This window comes from Oncorhynchus nerka, linkage group LG20, assembly GCF_034236695.1.
Source record: "Oncorhynchus nerka isolate Pitt River linkage group LG20, Oner_Uvic_2.0, whole genome shotgun sequence".
In the NCBI taxonomy this organism is placed as follows: Eukaryota; Metazoa; Chordata; class Actinopteri; order Salmoniformes; family Salmonidae; genus Oncorhynchus; species Oncorhynchus nerka.
The window spans coordinates 7,819,473-7,836,650 of NC_088415.1; the positions used below are offsets into that span (position 1 = coordinate 7,819,473).

General features: G+C 42.0%; 3 non-coding genes and 1 pseudogene across 3 annotated transcripts; all 4 read right to left on the reverse strand.

The window, feature by feature from the left end:
- Positions 1–227: 227 nt before the first annotated feature.
- LOC115115831 (aerolysin-like protein) lies at positions 228–1,774 on the reverse strand (annotated as a pseudogene).
- An 8,558-nt stretch (positions 1,775–10,332) lies between these two features.
- Positions 10,333–10,404, reverse strand: trnah-gug (transfer RNA histidin (anticodon GUG)). Its single transcript has one exon. It is a non-coding gene; the product is annotated as a tRNA-His (tRNA).
- A 274-nt stretch (positions 10,405–10,678) lies between these two features.
- On the reverse strand, positions 10,679–10,752 carry trnat-agu (transfer RNA threonine (anticodon AGU)). Its single transcript has one exon. It is a non-coding gene; the product is annotated as a tRNA-Thr (tRNA).
- Positions 10,753–11,735: 983 nt separating this feature from the next.
- trnat-ugu (transfer RNA threonine (anticodon UGU)) lies at positions 11,736–11,809 on the reverse strand. The gene has a single exon. It is a non-coding gene; the product is annotated as a tRNA-Thr (tRNA).
- Between the last annotated feature and the right edge of the window lie 5,369 nt (positions 11,810–17,178).

A 17,178-nucleotide genomic window follows, 5' to 3' on the forward strand; every position in this document is an offset into this window, starting at 1 on the left:
AATTAGAATCACTCAAAGAAAATAATAATAACAGAAAGTGCTGAGTCAACATGGTTAAATTAGAAACACTCAAAGAAGATCATAATAACATAAAGTGCCGAGTCAACATGGTTCAATTAGAATCACTCAAACAAGATCATAATAACAGAAAGTGCTGAGTCAACATGGTTCAATTAGAATCACTCAAAGAAGATCATAATAACAGAAAGTGCTGAGTCAACATGGTTCAATTAGAATCACTCAAAGAAGATCATAATAACAGAAAGTGCTGAGTCAACATGGTTCAATTAGAATCACTCAAAGAAGATCATAATAGCAGAAAGTGCTGAGTCAACATGGTTCAATTAGAATCACTCAAAGAAGATCATAATAACAGAAAGTGCTGAGTCAACATGGTTCAATTAGAATCACTCAAAGAAGATCATAATAGCAGAAAGTGCTGAGTCAACATGGTTCAATTAGAATCACTCAAAGAAGATAATAATAACAGAAAAGGCGCACATAGATTTAGTAATGGTGTCACATTCTATTACTGTGCACACTATTCATGACACTTGTCTCATGTCTCCTTTGTGGATACCCTCGCTGAAGTGTCAGTCACACCAGTGTAGATGCCGTTGGATAGGAAGACCAGCTGGCTGCCATTCATGCAGGTGACATTCACTGTGGCCCTGTAGTTGAGGTCGATATTTGCTCTCCCCACTGTGATCTCAACATCCATGGTCGTCCCTGGAGGGATCTTCACGTTGATGGTATCTGATTCTGTTATGGTCTCTGTCTTCTGCAGGCTGGTGGATTGCTGCACTCCCACGGTCAAGCTGAACCCTGATGTCACCTCGACCAGATCCGGGATCCCTGCTTTGACCGACACATTCAAGGTGGAATCTATCTTGTTGCTGACGGACCAGGAGGAAGTCTTGGTCAGGGTCTTGCTGTATGTAATGGACTCTTCTTAAACCAATGAGGTGTCGTTGTGGTGAGACAGGGATTTCACATATTCTGGGGTCACCTAAAATCAACACACACAAAGATACAAATTGTTCAGACAAGACAAAAACAATTTAAGAGCTAATCATCAGTGAGGAACTGATCAATTGATTTTTAGAAAGCTAACAATATAATCTAATGTGTGTGTATGTGTGTGTGACTGTCCTAGAAATGAGATCCCTGATGAAGGTCGACCCCCATATTGGATTATATGTTTTAAAGTGGACAGCCCCCTCAATGTTAAGCGTCGGTAGAGTTTTCCTGAGCTGTCTACACACACCTGGGGTTTGAAGAGGGACAGGGTGGGATACTTCATGTCGGTCAGCACGGACGACTTGACGGTGTTGATGAAGAGGAAGCCCATGCAGTCGATGTCCGAGCCAGACCTGCCCTGCAGCCCCAGGCAGATTCCAGACCCCACATCTATTGTGTACTCAGTCTTCAGTGGCCAGCTGGTCATTTGTTCAAAGAACTGACGGTTCTGACTCGTCGTGAACTTAATGGCACCCAGACGTGTGCCGACGCCGTTACCCCATAGAGACAGCTTGGTGATGTGCTCCCTCTGAGGTCAAACTCAAACTCATTGAAAGTGTGTGAATTTCCATAGGTCGCAATGTGCCTGTCCAATAGCTCCTCCCGCACAGCTTTGACCTGCCAGGCTTCCACCGCCACTCCAATCTTCTTGAGGGTGGCACCGTCGTCCATGCCGTGGAATTCAAATGAACTGCCTCCTCCACCACCGATCAACTGCAGTGTGGTTATCATGTTGAGAGTTTGAGTGTGCGTCAGGTAAACTGAAATACAAATTTCAAATTTAAGAACCCTCCAACTCAAAGTCAGGTCTGATTCAGACATTCAAAGCACCAAAAAGCACCTGGCTCTTTTGTTTGGGTTACACCCCTGTGTTTCTGTATACGTGTTTGTTTTGGGCTTCGTCCCCGTGCCTTTTCACGACATGTTGTATATTTTGGGTGGAGTATTAAACCCCCCAATTACGAATTCCTGCGCCTGTCTCCAATCATTTATACAACAGGTCACATATCAACATTTAGACAGCATAATAAACATATTGCATAACAAATAATGATCACACATTTATCATCCATAGAGATGCAGTATACGTGTTACTTCCATATCTCACTGAATCAGGTTCTAATTCTCCAGTCCCCCTCTTCCTGGCTCCTCTCCAGCTAATGCCATCTGGCTCAGTGCAGCTCACAGTGTAAAAGATAAAGGTCACATGTTTCATTAGTGGTTGGAGGATAAGCTTCTGTCTGTGTTTTGCCCTGGGGCAGCCGCAGGGGCACAGAGAAGAAGCATTGCCTGAGTTCCAAAATAGCACCCTACTCCATATATGGTGCAAAGGGCCTTGGTAAAAAGTAATGCACTAAATAGGGAATAGGGTGCCATCTGGGAGGATGCCATAGAGAGTTGTGAACCGGCTGGTGCTGCAGTGACAGACAGATCCACATCTCTGTGATGTAGCAGACCTGGGTTCAAATAGTATTGGATTTCTTTCAGGTTCATTACATACATAAATCAAATAAATTACAATAAAATGGCGCCGGAAGAAATGGCAGCAGTTTTACGGGCGCCCAACCAATAGTGCTATTATGTGGGGGTTGTTCACGTTATTTGTAACTTATTTTGTTCATAAAGTTTCTGCAACCATATTTTACGGCAAAAATTTAGCTTCTGGACAGCGATCACTAACCTCGGATTAGATTTTTTCTTCCACAAGCAAGATGCACAGGACATTCTCCAAACACCCGACAGGGCCAACATCCCCGTTATTTGCAAGAGGAAGCGACGCAGGTACAGAGGACAAAGAGCCGGATGCCTGGTCAGGACCCAGAAAAGGTGAGTGGGAAAGCTACCGTTACCATCAATACTACTCGCCAACGTGCAATCATTGTACAATATATTAGACGAGGTACGATCACGAATATCCTACCAACGGGACATCAAAAACTGTAATATCCTATGTTTCACAGAATCGTGACTGAATGACGACATGGATATTCAGCTAGCGGGATATACGCTGCACCGGCAAGATAGAACAGCACACTCCGGTAAGACGAGGGGGGAGTCAGGGGTCTGTGCATATTTGTAAACAACAGCTGGTGCACGAAATCTAAGGAAGCCTCTAGATTTTGCTCGCCTGAAGTAGAGTATATTGTTATAAATTGCATGCCACTACTTGCCTAGAGAGTTTTCAGCTATACTTTTGTGGCTGTTTATTTACCACCACAGACAGATGCTGACCTTAAGACCGCACTCAGTCAGCTGGAAATAACCAAACTCACCCAGAGGTGGCGCTCCTAGTGGCCGGAGACTTTAATGTAGGGAAACTTTTAGCAGTTCTACCAAATTTCCATCAACATGTTACATGTGCAACCAGAGGGAAAAAAATTCTAGATCACCTGTACTCCACACACAGAGATGCATAAAAGCTCTCCCTCGCCCTCCATTTGGTAAATCCGACCACAATGCTATCCTCCTGATTCCTGCTTACAAGCATAAATTAAAGCAGGAAGCACCAGTGACTCGGTCTATAAAAAATGGTCAAATGAAGCAGATGCTAACCTACAGGACTGTTTTGCTATCACAGACTGGAACATGTTCCGGGATTTTTCCGATGGCATTGAGGAGTACACCACATCAGTGACTGGCTTTATCAATAAGTGCATCGAGAACGTCGTACCCACAGTGACTGTACGTACATACCCCAACCAGAAGCCATGGATTACAGGCAACATCCGCACTGAGCTAAAGGGTAGAGCTGACACTTTCAAGGTGCGGGACTCTAACCCGGAAGCTTACAATAAATTCTGCTATTCTGCTAAATTCTGCTACGCCCCCATTCTCATCTATGGGGCTATAGTTGAGCATGTTGAGAGCTTTAAGTTCCTTGGTATCCACATTAACAACAAACTAGAATGGTCCAAACACACCAAGACAGTTGTGAAGAGGCCACGACAAAGCCTATTCCCCCTCAGGAAACTAAAAAGATTTTGCATGGGTCCTGAGATCCTCAAAAGGTTCTACACCTGCAACATCGAGAGCAGTGGTTGCATCACTGCCTGGTACGGCAATTGCTCGGCCTCTGACCACAAGGCACTACAGAGTGTAGTGCGTATGGCCCAGTACATCACTGGGGCTAAGCTGCCTGCCGTCCAGGACCTCTACACCAGGCGTTGTCAGAGGAAGGCCCTAAAAATTGTCAAAGTCCCCAGCCACCCCAGCCATAGACTGTTCTCACTACTACAGGTACCGGAGTGCCAAGTCTAGGGCAAAAAGGCTTCTCAACAGTTTTTACCGCCAAGTCATACGACTACTGAACAGGTAATCAAATGGTTATCCAGACTATTTGCATTGTGTGCCCCCCCAGCCCCTCTTTTTATGCTGCTGCAACTCTCTGTTTATCATATATGTCACTTTAACCATACATTTTTTTTCAGCTTTATTTAACCAGGTAGGCTAGTTGAGAACAAGTTCTCATTTGCGACTGCAACCTGGCCAAGATAAAGCATAGCAGTGTGAACAGAGAACACAGAGTTACACATGGAGTAAACAATTAACAAGTCAACAGTAAGGCCTGTTGTAAAAAAGACAGTCTATATACATTGTGTGCAAAAGGCATGAGGAGGTAGGCGAATAATTACAATTTTGCAGATTAACACTGGAGTGATAAATTATCAGATAGTCATGTACATACTACCTCAATTGGGCCAACCAACCAGTGCTCCCGCACATTGGCTAACCAGGCTATCTGCATTGTTTTCCACCCACCACCCGCCAACCCCTCTTATACGCTTCTGCTACTCTCTGTTCATCATATATGCATAGTCACTTTAACCATATCTACATGTACATACTACCACAATCAGCCTGACTAACCGGTGTCTGTATGTAGCCTACTTTTAAGCCTCGCTACTGTATATAGCATGTCTTTTTACTGTTGTTTTATTTCTTTACCTACCTATTGTTCACGTAATACCTTTTTTACACTATTGGTTAGAACCTGTAAGTAAGCATTTCACTGTAAGGCCTGTTGTATTCGGCGCACGTGACAAATAAACTTTGTTTTGATTTGATACATATACTACATACGGATTTTGTGAGAAAATACAAGATATTTGAAAGAAGGTTTACGTATTTATATGGGTTGTAAGATGGAACCCCTTTCTCACCAGGGTTGGTCTAAATTCCAAATTGAGCCGAGAATGACGAATAAATTCCAATTCAATTATTGAATTGAAGTAGTAAACACGACACAGAATTTGAATTAAATGAAAGGAAATAGAATTGAATTCAGTGAAATTCAAATGCCTCTTCTATTTTCTATAAGGTGTAGTTTATACAAAAATACATATTGTACATAAAACATCAAACATGTCGTTAATTACAATATAATGTTGTTGAAACAATTGATTTTTCAGGACAAACTCTTAAAGTGAACTTACAAGGTAAACTAAACCTGTATGAGAATATTCAACATTTTTATATTTCATTATTCACCAAACAAAATCCTGTATTGATCTTAATTTTTCACAGAATGCATTAGTTTAATGCTCAAATTGACAGTGAGGCCTTCAAAAAGAAGCAAAACTAATTAAATTGTTGGTGGAAATATAATTGGCTATTCTAAGCAGTAAGGTTAAAAGGGTATGTGAACATTGTTTCCAGAGAAAAGTTATGGAATTTTTTGGATCAATTGAAGAAAAGAAACAGCACACCACAGCTTCTGGGGAAACACCAGAATATATTCACTCAAGCATGACTCTACTGCCTCCTACTGGTCAAGTGTTGTAATTACAAGTTATTGGGAGAATCTTTCCACCAGCACTGGAAACTACAGTATTTGACTGAGTAACTTTGTACAGCAGCCATCAACAGTAATTCAACATTTTAAACTGTATTTAATATTATTTCTCTCTATATTTCAAAACTAGAGTAACACTACTTTTTAAATCAACAGTGACTGTGAGAAGGTAACACATTTTAATCAACAGTTAACTGTGAGAAGTGTTAAAAAGCATATACACAACATGGCCAAAAGTATGTGGACACCTGCTAGTCGAACATCTCATTCCAAAATCATGGCCATTAATATGGAGTTGGTGTCCTCTTTGCTGCTATAACAGCCTCCACTCTTATGGGAAGGCTTTACACAAGATGTTGGAACATTGTTGCAGGGACTTGCTTCCATTCAGCCACAAGAGCATTAGTGAGGTTTGGCGATTAGGCCAGGCTCACAGTCGGCGTTCCAAAAGTGTTCGGTGGGGTTTGAGGTCAGGGCTCTGTGCAGGCCTGCCAAATTCTTCCACACCGATCTCAACAAACTATTTCTGTATGGACCTTGCTTTGTTCACAGCACAGGGAGCATTGTCATGGTGAAAAAAGGGCCTTCCCCAAACTGTTGCCACAAAGTTGGAAGCACAGAATTGTCTAGAATGTCATTGTATACCTTTGCTTTAATATTTTCCTTCACTGGAACTAAGGGGCCCGAACCATGAAAACATTCCCAGACCATCATTCCTCCTCCACCAAACTTTACAGTTGGCACTATGCATTTGGTCAGGCATCCGCCAAACCCAAATTTGTCCGTAGGACTGCCAGATGGTGAAGGGTGATTCATCACTCCAGAGAACGCATTTCGACTGTTCCAGAGTCCAATGGCGGTAAGCTTTACACCACTCCATCCGACACTTGGCATTGGGCATGGTGATCTTAGGCTTGAGTGTAGGTTTCGGCCATGGAAACCCATTTCATGAAGCTCCCGATGAACAGTTAGTGTGCTGACGTTGCTTCCAGAGGCAGATTGGAACTCAGTAGTGAATGTTGCAACCGAAGATAAGAGGATTTCTTCAGCACTCGGCAGTCCCATACTATGGTCTTGTGTGGCCTACCACTTCGCAGCTGAGCTGTTGTTGCTGCTAGAATTTTCCACTTCACAATAACAGCTCTTGACCACTTGACTAGCAGTGCAGAAATTTGACGAACTGACTTGTTGGAAAGGTGGCATCCTATGACGGTGCCACGTTTAATGTCACTGAGCTTTTCAGTAAAGCCATTCTACTGCCAATGTTTTGTCTATGGGAGATTGCATGGCTGTGTACTCGATTTTCTACACCTGGAGCTGAAATAACTGGATAACTAAACAACATTAATCGTTTCATCTGCTTGTCCAGAGGATCTTAAACCCGTTCAGCTCGAGACGCACTAAAGTGTCCACATAGTTTTTTTATCTATAGTGGAACGGCTGCTACAGTATATAGTCTTTTACCAATGATTCACATTTAAAACATGGTTCAATCACTGTGGCACATTTTGGGAAATGAAATGAATCCATGTAACATGTAGCCTACAACCATAATATCGAGTAGGTGAGAGCTGAGTAAATACTGCACCTGTATAAATACCAACCATGTCATAAATTAAATGACACAGTGCACTTCAAATGTGCACTTGACTTCAAGTCAACATAACGGCGTGGTTTCCTGGATAACGATTAAGCCTAGTCCTGGAACAAGGAGCAAGCTCAGTGGAGAATCTCAAACTTGAACATACTTTTCTACTATATACAACTGAAGTGTTTTTTTAAATAGAAAAACACTACAACAAGAAGAGGCCTCTTAAGAACCTCTCTGGTACAAGTGGAACAGTAGTGTCCCACCTCGACAAAAGCCAGTGAAATTGCAGGGCGCCAAATTCAAAACAACAGAAATCCCATAATTAAAATTCCTCAAACATACAAGTATTATACACCATTTTAAAGATAAACTTCTTGTAAATCCAACCGCTGTGTCTGATTTCAAAAAGGCTATACGGCGAAAGAACACCATGTGATTATGTTAGGTCAGCGCCTAGCCACAGAAAACCATACAGCCATTTTCCTACCAAGGAGAGGTGTCAAAAAAGTCAGAAATAGATTTCAAATGAATCACTTTCCGTTGATGACCTTCATCTGATGGCACTCCCAGGTCTCCATGTTAGACAACAAATGTTAGTTTTGTTCGATAAAGTCCATCATATAGACGAAAAGTCAAAAAAGTTATATTACAGTTTGTAGAAACATGTCAAACGATGTATAGAATCAATCTTTAGGATGTTTTTATCATGAATCTTCAATAATATTCCAACCAGACAATTCCTTTGTCTTTAGAAATGAAAAGGAATGGAGCTTGCGCTCACGGCCGTGTGCGTGACTAAATTAATGGCTTTCAGCCAGACCTCTGATTCAAACAGCTCTTATTCTCTCCCCCTTCATAGTAGAAGCCTGAAACAAAGTTCTAAAGACTGTTGACATCTAGTGGAAGCCTTAGGAAGTGCAATATGACCCCATAGACACAGTACATTGGATAGGCAATCACTTGAAAAACTACAAACATCAGATTTCCCACTTCCTGGTTGGATTTTTCTCAGGTTTTCGCCTGCCATATGAGTTCTGTTATACTCACAGACATCATTCAAACAGTTTTAGAAACGTCAGCGTGTTTTCTATCCAAATCTAATCTAATAATATCCATATCCTAGCTTCTGGGCCTGAGTAGCAGGCAGTTTAATTTGGGCACGCTTTCATCCAAATTTCCGAATGCTGCCCCTACCCTAGTGAAGTTTTAAGGAATATGAAAGAAAAAAACTTTGACGAGTTAGTTTTCACATTGTCCTGTCTAGCGTTAGCAGCTAAGCTACCTCTCCACAGCAGAGTGGACCTGAGAAGCTCTATTCCCTCACTGGAACATATACAAATCAAATCAAAGTGTATTTGTCACGTGCGCCGAATACAACAGGTGTAGACCTTACAGTGAAATGCTTACTTACAGGCTCTAACCAACAGTGCAATTTTTAAGTTAAACATAGGTATTACATAAACAATAGTAAAGAAATAAAAAAACAGTAGAATGACAGTGAAAATAACAGTAGCGAGGCTCTATACAGGTGGTACAGGTACAGAGTCAATGTGCAGGGGGCACCGGTTAGTCGGGCTAATTGAGGTAATATGTACATGAATGTATAGTTAAAGTGACTATTCATATATGATAAACAGAGAGTAGCAGCAGCGTAAAAGAGGAGTTGGCGGTGGGATGACAAGACTCAATGCAAATAGTCAGAGGTAGCCAATGTGCGGGGGCACTGGTTAGTCAGGATAATTGAGCTAGTATGAACATGAATGTATAGTTAAAGTGACTATTCATATATGATAAACAGAGAGTAGCAGCAGGGTAAAAGAGGTATTAAATAAGAAAATCTGAGAAAATCAATAGAAAAAAAACAGCAGTTTTGTAGGAGCTTGTGGCGAAACGGATCTATTCGTCACCACCACGCAAAGGCAGAGTTGCTGAGTTCCTTGGCTGTCAGAGTAAGTCTTAACCTGTTCAAAAAACAACACTTCTGAAATTACATTGCAGTGCCATGACCCGGATTCGAACCGGGGGTGCTACGGCCACAACGCAGAGTACTAACCACTATATGATCACGGCTGGCTACAAGAGGTGGCTTTGTAAAGCCTACATAGGCTGTGAAAGTGATGTGCACAAGCTGGTGAAACACTTTTCATATTGGTCTCGATAATGAATAAAGTGAAGAAACAGTCGAGCTTTACACATTCAAAAAGTGCCCTTTTTCCGTGACATTGGAATATCTCAATTGCATCCTCCTCACATCATCTCTAATTCTCTAAACCGATTGGTGAGAAAACCTGAGTGCCCTCTCCTCTGACCTTCTCCACCAATGTGTACAATAAAATGCTTGAAGAGGTACTGCTGAGATTTGAACTCAGGATCTCATGTTTACTAGACAGGCATTTTAACCAACTAAGACACAGCACCCATGAAAGATATATATTTTGCAGATGTGAAGAACCAACACCTATTTCAATCAAACCAATCTCAATAATTTAACCCACATCTCTGTCTAGCAAAATCACATCACAAAAGAGATGTCTTTTACTATTATTGGTCAATCGAGGACAGTACACTTTTCATTTGGGTCTCGAGATGAATAAACTCAAGAACCTCTGACATGGATTCTTAAACTATGATTTGGGACCCAAAGCAGTTATTAACATGTCATAGATGGGTCGCGAGATATGAGTAAACATTCAGAATCATACACTGTTTCTTCATAATGTTGGTCGTTCGAGGACACTGCATTTCTCATTTGGCTCTCGAGCTTAAAAATGGTAAAAACCTCTGAAACAGCAGATGAATCAGTTCGTGTAAATAATTAACCTGCGATATGCTGGGGAACTTTGTCAAAACGCAGAGTTGTTGAGTTTCTAAGCTTTCAGAGTAAGTCTTAACCTGTTCAGAAAACAAGCCTTCTGAAATTTCATTGCAGTGCCGTGACCCGGATTCGAACCGGGGTTGCTGCGGCCACAACGCAGAGTACTAACCACTATACGATCACGGCTGGCTACAAGAGGTGTCTTTGTAAAGCCTACATAGGCTGTGAAAGTGATGTGCACAAGCTGGCTAAACACTTTTCATATTGTTCTCGATAATGAATAAAGTGAAGAAACAGTCGAGCTTTACACATTCAAAAAGTGCCCTTATTCCGTGACATTGGAATATCTCAATTGCATCCTCCTCACATCATCTCTAATTCTCTAAACCGATTGGTGAGAAAACCTGAGTGCCCTCTCCTCTGACCTTCTCCACCAATGTGTACAATAAAATGCTTGAAGAGGTACTGCTGAGATTTGAACTCAGGATCTCCTGTTTACTAGACAGGTACTTTAACCAACTAAGCCACAGCACCCATGAAAGACATATATTTTGCAGATGTGAAGAACCAACACCTATTTCAATCAAACCAATATCATTAATTAAACCACATCTCTGTCTAGCAAAATCACATCACACAAGAGATGTCTTTTACTAATATTGGTCTTTCGAGGACAGTACATTTTTCATTTGGGTCTCACCTATTTTTAGCAAACCAGTCTCATTAATTTAACCCACATCTCTGTCTAGCAAAATCACATCACAAAAGAGATGTCTTTTACTAATATTGGTCATTCGAGGACAGTACATTTTTCATTTGGGTCTCGAGATGAATAAACTCAAGAACCTCTGACATGGATTCTTAAACTATGATTTGGGACCCAAAGCAGTTATTAACATTTCATAGGTGGGTCGCGAGATATGAGTAAACATTCAGAATCATACACTATTTCTTCATAATGTTGGTCGTTCGAGGACACTGCATTTCTCATTTGGCTCTAGAGCTTAAAAATGGTAAAAACCTCTGAAACAGCAGATGACTCAGTTCGTGTAAGTAATTAACCTACGATATGCTGGGGAACTTTGTCAAAAGGCAGAGTTGCTGAGTTTCTTAGCTTTCAGAGTAAGTCTTAACCTGTTCAAAAAACAACCCTTCTGAAATTACATTGCAGTGCCGTGACCCGGATTCAAACCGGGGTTGCTGCGGCCACAACGCAGAGTACTAACCACTATACGATCATGGCTGGCGACAAGAGGTGGCTTTGTAAAGCCTACATAGGCTGTGAAAGTGATGTGCACAAGCTGGCTAAACACTTTTCATATTGGTCTCGATAATGAATAAAGTGAAGAAACAGTAGAGCTTTACACATTCACAAAGTGCCCTTTTTCCGTGACATTGGAATATCTCATTTACATCGTCCTCACATCATCTCTAATTCTCTAATCCGATTGGTGAGAAAACCTGAGTGCCCTCCCCTCTGACCTTCTCCACCAATGTGTACAATAAAATGCTTGAAAAGGTACTGCTGAGATTTGAACACAGGATTTCCTGTTTACAAGACAGGCACTTTAACCAACTAAGCCACAGCACCCATGAAAGCATATATTTTGCAGATGTGAACACCCACACCTATTTGAATCAAACCAGTCTCATTAATGTAACCCAGATCTCTGTCTAGCACAATCACATCACAAAAGAGATGTCTTGTTTACTTGTTGCACCCTCGAAAACTACTGTGATTATTATTATTTGACCATGCTGGTCATTTATGAACATTTGACATCTTGGCCATGTTCTGTTATAATCTCCACCCGGCACAGCCAGAAGAGGACTGGCCACCCCACATAGCCTGGTTCCTCTCTAGGTTTCTTCCTAGGTTTTGGCCTTTCTAGGGAGTTTTTCCTAGCCACCGTGCTTCTACACCTGCATTGCTTGCTGTTTGGGGTTTTAGGCTGGGTTTCTGTACAGCACTTTGAGATATCAGCTGATGTACGAAGGGCTATATAAATACATTTGATTTGATTTGATTTGATTTGTTTGAATCCGGTTCACGGCACTGCAATGTAATTTTAGAAGGATTGTTTTTTGAACAGGTTAAGATTTACTCAGAAAGCTAAGAAACTCATCAACTCTGCCTTTTTACAAAGTTCCCCAGCATATCGTAGGTCAATTACTTACACAAACTGATTAATCTGCTGTTTCAGAGGTTTTTACAATTTTTAAGCTCGAGAGCCAAATGAGAACGACCAACATTATTTAGTTAATTTTTTATTTCACCTTTATTTAACCAGGTAGGCAAGTTGAGAACAAGTTCTCATTTACAATTGCGACCTGGCCAAGATAAAGCAAAGCAGTTCGACACATACAACGACACAGAGTTACACATAGAGTAAAACAAACATACAGTCAATAATACAGTATAAACAAGTCTATATACGATGTGAGCAAATGAGGTGAGATAAGGGAGTTAAAGGCAAAAAAAAGGCCATGGTGGCAAAGTAAATACAATATAGCAAGTAAAACACTGGAATGGTAGATTTGCAATGGAAGAATGTGCGAAGTAGAAATAAAAATAATGGGCTGCAAAGGAGCAAAAATAAATAAATTAATTAAATACAGTAGGGAAAGAGGTAGTTGTTTGGGCTAAATTATAGGTGGGCTATGTACAGGTGCAGTAATCTGTGAGCTGCTCTGACAGATGGTGCTTATAGCTAGTGAGGGAGATAAGTGTTTCCAGTTTCAGAGATTTTTGTAGTTCATTCCAGTCATTGGCAGCAGAGAACTGGAAGGAGAGGCGGCCAAAGAAAGAATTGGTTTTGGGGGTGACTAGAGAGATATACCTGCTGGAGCGTGTGCTACAGGTGGGAGATGCTATGGTGACCAGCGATCTGAGATACGGGGGGACTATACCTAGCAGCGTCTTGTAAATTACATGGAGCCAGTGGGTTTGGCGACGAGTATGAAGCGAGGGCCAGCCAACGAGAGCGTACAGGTCGCAATGGTGGGTAGTATATGGGGCTTTGGTGACAAAACGGATTGCACTGTGATAGACTGCATCCAATTTATTGAGTAGGGTATTGGAGGCTATTTTGTAAATGACATCGCCAAAGTCGAGGATTGGTAGGATGGTCAGTTTTACAAGGGTATGTTTGGCAGCATGAGTGAAGGATGCTTTGTTGCGAAATAGGAAGCCAATTCTAGATTTAACTTTGGATTGGAGATGTTTGATATGGGTCTGGAAGGAGAGTTTACAGTCTAACCAGACACCTAAGTATTTGTAGTTGTCCACGTATTCTAAGTCAGAGCCGTCCAGAGTAGTGATGTTGGACAGGCGGGCAGGTGCAGGTAGCGATCGGTTGAAGAGCATGCATTTAGTTTTACTTCTATTTAAGAGCAATTGGAGGCCACGGAAGGAGAGTTGTATGGCATTGAAGCTTGCCTGGAGGGTTGTTAACACAGTGTCCAAAGAAGGGCCAGAAGTATACAGAATGGTGTCGTCTGCATAGGGGTGGATCAGAGACTCACCAGCAGCAAGAGCGACCTCATTGATGTATACAGAGAAGAAAGTCGGTCCAAGAATTGAACCCTGTGGCACCCCCATAGAGACTGCCAGAGGTCCGGACAGCAGACCCTCCGATTTGACACACTGAACTCTATCAGAGAAGTAGTTGGTGAACCAGGCGAGGCAATCATTTGATAAACCAAGGCTGTCGAGTCTGCCGATGAGGATGTGGTGATTGACAGAGTCAAAGCCTTGGCCAGATCAATGAATACGGCTGCACAGTAATGTTTCTTATCAATGGCGGTTAAGATATCGTTTAGGACCTTGAGCGTGGCTGAGGTGCACCCATGACCAGCTCTGAAACCAGATTGCATAGCAGAGAAGGTATGGTGAGATTCGAAAAGGTCGGTAATCTGTTTGTTGACTTGAGGTTGAGGAAAGAGAGGTTGAACAGGCTAGTAATAGTGGTGGCAACAATTTCGGCAGATCATTTTAGAAAGAAAGGGTCCAGATTGTCTAGCCCGGCTGATTTGTAGGGGTCCAGATTTTGCAGCTCTTTCAGAACATCAGCTGAACGGATTTGGGAGAAGGAGAAATGGGGAAGGCTTGGGCGAGTTGCTGTGGGGGGTGCAGTGCTGTTGACCGGGGTAGGAGTAGCCAGGTGGAAAGCATGGCCAGCCGTAGAAAAATGCTTATTGAAATTCTCAATTATGGTGGATTTATCAGTGGTGACAGTGTTTCCTATCTTCAGTGCAGTGGGTTGCTGGGAGGAGGTGTTCTTATTCTCCAAGGACTTTACAGTGTCCCAGAACTTTTTTGAGTTAGTGTTGCAGGAAGCAAATTTCTGCTTGAAAAAGCTAGCCTTGGCTTTTCTAACTGCCTGTGTATAATGGTTTCTAGCTTCCCTGAACAGCTGCATATCACGGGGGCTGTTCGATGCTAATGCAGAACGCCATAGGATGTTTTTGTGTTGGTTAAGGGCAGACAGTTCTGGGGAGAACCAAGGGCTATATCTGTTCCTGGTTCTAAATTTCTTGAATGGGGCATGTTTATTTAAGATGGTTAGGAAGGCATTTAAAAAATATATCCAGGCATCCTCTACTGACGGGATGAGATCAATATCCTGCCAGGATACCCCGGCCAAGTCAATTAGAAAGGCCTGCTCGCTGAAGTGTTTCAGGGAGCGTTTGACAGTGATGAGTGGAGGTCGTTTGACCGCTGACCCATTACGGATGCAGGGAATTAGGCAGTGATCGCTGAGATCTTGGTTGAAGACAGCAGAGGTGTATTTAGAGGACAAGTTGGTTAGGATGATATCTATGAGGGTGCCCGTGTTTAAGGCTTTGCGGAGGTACCTGGTAGGTTCATTGATAATTTGTGTGAGATTGAGGGCATCAAGTTTAGATTGTAGGATGGCTGGGGTGTTAAGCGTGTTCCAGTTTAGGTCACCTAGAAGCACGAGATCTGAAGATAGATGGGGGGCAATCAGTTCACATATGGTTTCCAGAGCACAGCTGGGGGCAGAGGGTGGTCTATAGCAGGTGGCAACGGTGAGAGACTTGTTTTTAGAGAGGTGGATTTTTAAAAGTAGAAGTTCAAATTGTTTGGGTACAGACCTGGATAGTAGGACATAACTCTGCGGGCTCTCTCTGCAGTAGATTGGGTACAGACCTGGATAGTAGGACAGAACTCTGGAGGCTCTCTCTGCAGTAGATTGGGTACAGACCTGGATAGTAGGACAGAACTCTGCAGGCTCTCTCTGCAGTAGATTGGGTACAGACCTGGATAGTAGGACATAACTCTGCAGGCTCTCTCTGCAGTAGATTGGGTACAGACCTGGATAATAGGACAGAACTCTGCAGGCTATCTTTGCAGTAGATTGCAACACCGCCCCTTTTGGCAGTTCTATCTTGTCTGAAAATTGTAGTTTGGGATTAAAATTTCAGAATATTTGGTGGTCTTCCTAAGACAGGATTCAGACACAGCTAGAACATCCGGGTTGGTAGAGTGTGCTAAAGCAGTGAATAGAACAAACTTAGGGAGGAGGCTTCTAATGTTAACATGCATGAAACCAAGGCTATTACGGTTACAGAAGTCGTCAAAAGAGAGCGCCTGGGGAATAGGAGTGGAGCTAGGCACTGCAGGGCCTGGATTCACCTCTACATAGCCAGAGGAACAGAGAAGGAGTAGAATAAGGGTACGGATAAAAGCAATAAGAATTGGTCGTTTAGAACGTCTGGAACAGAGAGTAAAAGGAGTTTTCTGGGGGCGATAAAATAGCATCAAGGTATAATGTACAGACAAAGGTATGGTAGGATGTGAATACAGTGGAGGTAAACCTAGGTATTGAGTGATGAAGAGAGAGATATTGTCTCTAGAAACATCATTGAAACCAGGAGATGTCATTGCATGTGTGGGTGGTGGAACTAATAGGTTGGATAAGGTATAGTGAGCAGGACTAGAGGCTCTACAGTGAAATAAGCCAATAAACACTAACCAGAACAGCAATGGACAAGGCATATTGACATTAAGGAGAGGCATACTTAGTCGAGTGATCAAAAGGGTCCAGTGAGTAGAGAGGTTGGTTGGGGGTCACGGCGATTTAGACAGCTAGCCAGGCCATCGGTAGCAAGCTAGCATAGGAAGGAGGTCTGTTATTAGCCACCTCTTGCATTCCGTCAGTAGATTAGTGGGGTTCAAAACTGGCGATAGATTTTCGAGCTAAATGATGACCACAAACCGTGGTTAGCTGAATACTAATGATTAGCCAGTAAAGAAGCTAACTAGCTTCTGATTAGCTTCTGATTAGCTTCTGGATTAGCTTCTGGATTAGCTTCTGGATTAGCTTCTGGCTAGCTTCTGGCTAGTTTCTGGCTATCTTATTGGAGGATTACAGATTTGAGGTAAATAATACTTTTTTTTATAAATATAAATTGGTGAGGCGGGTTGCAGGAGAGTGTTTTGAAGATGAATTTATGGAAAATTAAAAAAGGTATATGAAAAGGTATGTGAAAAAAGTTGTAAATATATATATATACGGGACACGACAAGACAAGGACAAAAGACGTCTGAACTCCTATGCCATCTTGGAATAAATATGAATTACTATGAATAGTGTATGATTCATCTGCTGTTTCAGAGGTTTTTACCATTTTTTATCTCTAGAGACAAATGAGAAATGCAGTGTCCTCGAACGACCAACATTATGAAGAAATAGTGTATGATTCTGAATGTTTACTCATATCTCGCGACACACCTATGACATGTTAATAACTGCTTTGGGTCCCAAATCATAGTTTAAGAATCCATGTCAGAGGTTCTTGAGTTTATTCATCTCGAGACCCAAATGAAAAATGTACTGTCCTCGAATTATCAATATTAGTAAAAGACATCTCTGTTGTGATGTGATTTTGCTAGACAGAGATGTGGGTTAAATTAATGAGACTGGTTTGATAAAA